This window comes from Crocodylus porosus, unplaced genomic scaffold, assembly GCF_001723895.1.
Source record: "Crocodylus porosus isolate Cpor-Errol unplaced genomic scaffold, CroPor_comp1, whole genome shotgun sequence".
In the NCBI taxonomy this organism is placed as follows: Eukaryota; Metazoa; Chordata; order Crocodylia; family Crocodylidae; genus Crocodylus; species Crocodylus porosus.
The window spans coordinates 12,403,098-12,408,198 of NW_017728924.1; the positions used below are offsets into that span (position 1 = coordinate 12,403,098).

Sequence of the window (5,101 nt, forward strand, 5' to 3'; positions counted from 1 at the left end):
TCCCTACTAGTATGCTCACCTCACCCCAAATTTTGGTATCATCAGCGAATTTAAACAGGTTGCTTTTCACCCCGTCGTCCAAATCGCTGATAAAGAAATTGAACAGCGTGGGCCCAAGGACCGAGCCCAGGGGGACTCCGCTGCCCATTTCTCCCCAAGTCGAATATGACCCATCCACCGCCACCCTCTGAGTATGACCCTTCAGCCAATCTGCAATCCATCTGACTGTGTAGGCATCAATGCCACAGTCACCCAATTTTTTAATGAGGATGGGGTGGGAGATGGTGCCAAAGGCCTTGCTGAAGTCCAGAAAGATTACATCCATGGCGACACCTGCATCCAATACTTTTGTGACCTGATCATAAAAGGCAATCAGGTTGGTCTGACATGACCTGCCCCTAATGAAACCGTGCTGGTTGCCCCTGAGCATCATCTCTGAGGCTAGCTCATGCCAGATGTGCTCCATGATGATCTTCTCAAAGAGTTTCCCTAGGATTGAGGTAAGACTGATGGGCCTATAGTTGCCCAGGTCCCCCCTCCTCCCTTTTTTAAAGATGGGGACCACATTAGCTATCTTCCAATCCTCTGGCACCTGCCCTGAGCACCACGAGCACTTGTAAAGCCTTGCCAAGGGCCCTGCAATAACCCCTGCTAGCTCCCTGAACACCCTGGGGTGGAGAGCATCTGGACCCACTGATTTGAACACATCCAGCCCCTCCAGAAGCTCTCTAACCCGGTCTTCCCCAACCTGAGGTCTGAAGGTGTTCCCCTCGAGCCTGTCGTGCATCACGGTGGGGAAGTCCCATTCCCTGCCCAAGAAAGCCATTTAAAATGGCTTATATAATGTATTTTATGAAGCCATTTAAAATGCATTTCCCAGATGCCTGCCAGTGAATGGCTGCTTTGATCAAGGTTTTGTTCGCAGATCTTTATGTAGTGCTGCAATGTCCTTACCAATAGCTTCTCTTTGCTCTTGGCCCATGAAAGAGAGGATGTGGCACAAGCTGCATACAGAGGCTCCACAGATCTCCTGGCAGTTCTGGTCAGGGTTCTTCCATTTGAAACGCCTCCTGAGAACTTTGCCTGTGGCCCATCCTGACCCAAGCCGGGAACGAATGGTTAAGCAAATGCTGCCTTTGCCCTTAGCAAACAGCACAGACTTTGTTGTTCCTTTTGGGGTTTTGTCCCCTGAAATCCTTCCTTAGCTCATTTCCTACCCGCTCTAGGACTTCCACTGTGGTGATCTACCCTGTGCTTACAGATGGCTGGATGTGACTCTCATTGGTGCTGCTTTGTTTTTTTAGGCAGGAGGAATTTGCTTTATTTTTCCAGTCCCTGAAATTCTCCCAGCTTCTGAAGGGTTTGGGGAGAAAAGGACCAAATGCCAATCCTTTGAGTGTGGTTTAACTGTATGGTACCCCTAGCCTTTTTACCTGGGAGCCACCTACATGGTCTGATTGCAGTGCCTATACTGTACTTAAGTGGTATAATGCAGTTTAACACCAGTGAGACTTTTCAGGGTCAGGCTTGTGCCAAACTGTAGTGATGATCTAGGGGGACTTTAAACGTCATGAAACAAAACAGCAGGGAACATCTGGCGCACACATCTGGAATGTTGCTACTGCCAAGTGCACAGCCCCACTCAGGGTAAGACATGCTCTTCTCTTCTTGGGGAGCACTATGAGGTGAGACTAGAACAGGCTGCTGCTAAGCTGTTCTTTTATCACAGAATCTTTCTGGATTCTGACGGCGAGCTACAAAATCTGATCCTGTCAAGAACGTGGCTGGAGCTAGTTGCGCTCTGCCTGGACCTTGTGGGACTGAGGATCTGTGCCCAAAGCGTGCATGCAGTGGGGAACCTATCGGTCAGTGTCTTCAACCTTTTGGCCTTGCAGGTAAGATTTATAGATTGTAAGGGGCTGGAAGGGACTTTGCAAGATCCTCGGGTTCAGCCCCCCTGCACTAGGCAGGAAAGACGGCTGGGGTCAGGTGACCCCAGTGAGTTGACCGTCCAGTCTCTTCTGGAAGATTTCCAGGGTAGGTGACTGCACCACCTCTGTAGGGAGTTTATTACACAGTCTGGGAACTCTGACTGAAGAAGTTTTTCCTAGTGTTAAGCCTGAAACGGTCTATAATCTTAGTTGTGTGTTAACTCCTTATGGATGACCCTAGGCTCCCCCTAGCCCTGATATACTGATCCCTTCAAAATCAGTGGCTCCACTTCACATTCAGTGAAAAAAGTTGATAGCACTTTTGTCCAGAGTTGCACATAAGTTATAAAAAACATTTGTGGTCCAGGAGGTACAATTTGAGTAATATCAATTTTGACAGTGTTGATTCCTGGTCAATATTCTCTCTCTTCTGAAGATTTTCAGTTCTGTAATATATCAGTTATAAGGTGGGGGCAGTGGCAGAAGGTGTCCATGCTCTCAACAGCCTGTCTGACCTGGTTCAAAAACACTTGGGCTCTCCAGCCACTTTTAAATCAATTGCTGAATATAGTGATGAATGATTTAAACGGGGTTGGTTCCAGGAGCTCTGACCTGAACTCACAAGGCTGCAGGGGTGGTATGGATGTGTTGCTAAGCCAAGTTCAGGAGGATGGGGCCTTATTCTTCCTGATAAGAGCACTGAGGTCTCTGCAAGTCCAGAGAGTGATGATCTAGGCTACTGGGGAAGTGATTACCATGCTAGAGGAACCCTCTGATGCCCTTTGCAATCAGTCATCCACGAATCCCATCCCATCCCATCCTCATCAATAAATTAAGTGACTGTGGCATTGATGCCTACACAGTTCAATGGGTAAAAAATTGCCTGATAGGGAGCACCCAGAGAGTAGTGGTGGACGGGTTGTACTCAACCTGGTGAGATGTGAGCAGTGGGTACCCCAGGGCTCGGTCCTCGGGCCTGCACTGTTTAACACCTTCATCAGCGACTTGGACAAGGGAGTGGAAAGCATGCTGTCCAAGTTTGCTGATGACATTAAGATGTGGGGCGAGGTGGATGCACTTGAAGGGAGAGAGAGGCTGCAAATAGATTTAGACAGACTACAAAAGTAGGCAGATGAGAATAGGATGGGGTTCGACGTAGACAAATGCAGGTTGCTGCACCTGGGGGAAGGAATCCACAGCATACATACAGGCTGGGGAGTTAGTTCCCTTCTTGAAAGCACAGAGGCGGAATGGGATCTTGGAGTCATTACTGACTCCAAGATGAACATGAGCCACCAGTGCTAGACTGCAGCCAGCAAGGCCAGCCATACTTTGTCATGCATCCAAAGATGCATCTCAAGCCGGTCCAGAGAAGTGATACTCCCCCCTCTATGTGACTTTGGTCAGGCTGCAGTTGGAGTACTGCGTCCAGTACTGGGCGCCGCACTTCAAGAGGGATGTGGCCAGCCTGGAGAGGGATCAGAGGAGGGCCACCTGCTTGGTGAGAGGGCAGCAGGACAGGCCCTATGAGGAGAGACTGAGGGACCTGAACCTGTTCAGCCTCAGCAAGAAGAGGCTGAGGGGGGACCTGGTGGCTGCCTACAAACTCATCAGGAGAGATCAACAGCAAATAGGTAGAGCCCTTTTCTCCCCGGCACCACCTGGGGTGACCAGGAACAATGGTAATAAGCTGATGGAAAATAGGTTTTGGTTAGAGATCAGAAGGCAATTTTTTACAGTTAGGGTGGCCAAAATCTGGAACCAACTTCCCAAGGAAGTGGTCCTCGCCCCTACCTTGGGCAAATTCAAGAGGAGGTTGGATGATCACCTGTTTGGGGTCTTGTGAACCCAGCATTTATTCCTGCCTGTGGCAGGGGGTCAGGCTAGATGATCTGTTCAGGTCTCTCCTGACCCTAGCTACTATGAAACTATGAATCTAAGCTGAGAGGCGTTTCCCATCTTATAAGTGTGCTGCTGGTTACTACTGCCCAAGTGCAGCACCCTTAATGAGGATGGGGTGGGAGACAGTGTCAAAGGCCTTGCTGAAGTCCAGAAAGACTACATCCACAGCGGCACCTGCATCCAATGCTTTTGTGACCTGATCATAAAAGGCAATCAGGTTGGTCTGACATGACCTTCCCCTAATGAAACCATGCTGGTTGCCCTTGAGCATCATCCCTGAAGCCGGCCCATTGCAGATGTGCTCCATGATGATCTTCTCAAAGAGTTTCCCTGGGATTGAGGTAAGCCTGACGGGTCTATAATTGCCCGGGTCCTCCCTCCTCCCTTTTTTAAAGCTGGGACCATGTTGGCTATCTACCAATCATCTGGCACCTGGCCCGAGCACCACGAGCGCTCGTAAAGCCGTGCCAAATGCCCTGCAATAACCCCTGCTAGCTCCCTGAACACCCTGGGGTGGAGAGCATCTGGACCCACTGATTTGAACACGTCCAGCCTGTCCAGAAGCTCTCTCACCTGGTCCTCCCCAACCTGAGGTCTGAAGGCGTTCCCCTCGAGTTTGTTGTGCATCACGATGGGGAAGTCCCGGTCCATGTCCAAGAAAATGGAGGTGAAGAATTTGTTAAAGAGGTCTGCTTTCTCCTCTGGCGCAACCACCAGATTGCCCAGAGGTTCTTGCAGGGGCCTCACATTTCCTGGTGTCTTCTTCATCCTCCCTAAATATTTGAAAAAGGACTTCTTATTATTTTTGATCTTGGACGCAAGTCCTAGCTCTATGTCCGCCTTAGCTTTCCTGACAGCCCCCCTACAGGCCCGAGCAGAGGAGGTATACTCCTCTTTGGAGATAGCACCCCTTTACTGGTTGTACACCTCCTTTTTGGTTATCAGGCATTCCCGGACACCCTTGGTGAGCCGGGGGGCTTTCAGGTACTCCTGTTCCCCTTGTTTCTTGTTGGGATGGTCACCCCTTGGGCCCTGAGTATCATCTCATTAAGGAACGACCACTCATCGTGGGCACTGAGTTCCCCTGCCCTTGAGAACCCCAGTGCCTCTCCCACTAATCTCAACTTGTTGAAGTTGTCCCTCTTGAAGTCTAGGGCTACCACCTTGCTGTAGGCCCTTGATGCCCTGCACTGGATGGTGAATTCCAGCGAGTGATGATTGCTATCATCCAGGTGGTCACGAAACTGGAGGCCCCTTGCCAGGTTGTC

General features: G+C 50.1%; 1 long non-coding RNA gene across 1 annotated transcript in view; it reads right to left on the bottom strand.

Moving 5' to 3' along the window:
• The window catches only part of LOC109313677, a 15,986-nt gene extending 13,095 nt beyond the window's left edge, over positions 1-2,891 (bottom strand). The window contains exon 1 of the long non-coding RNA XR_002102117.1: positions 2,732-2,891. This is a non-coding gene — a long non-coding RNA (uncharacterized LOC109313677). The remainder of the gene's footprint in view (positions 1-2,731) is intronic.
• Between the last annotated feature and the right edge of the window lie 2,210 nt (positions 2,892-5,101).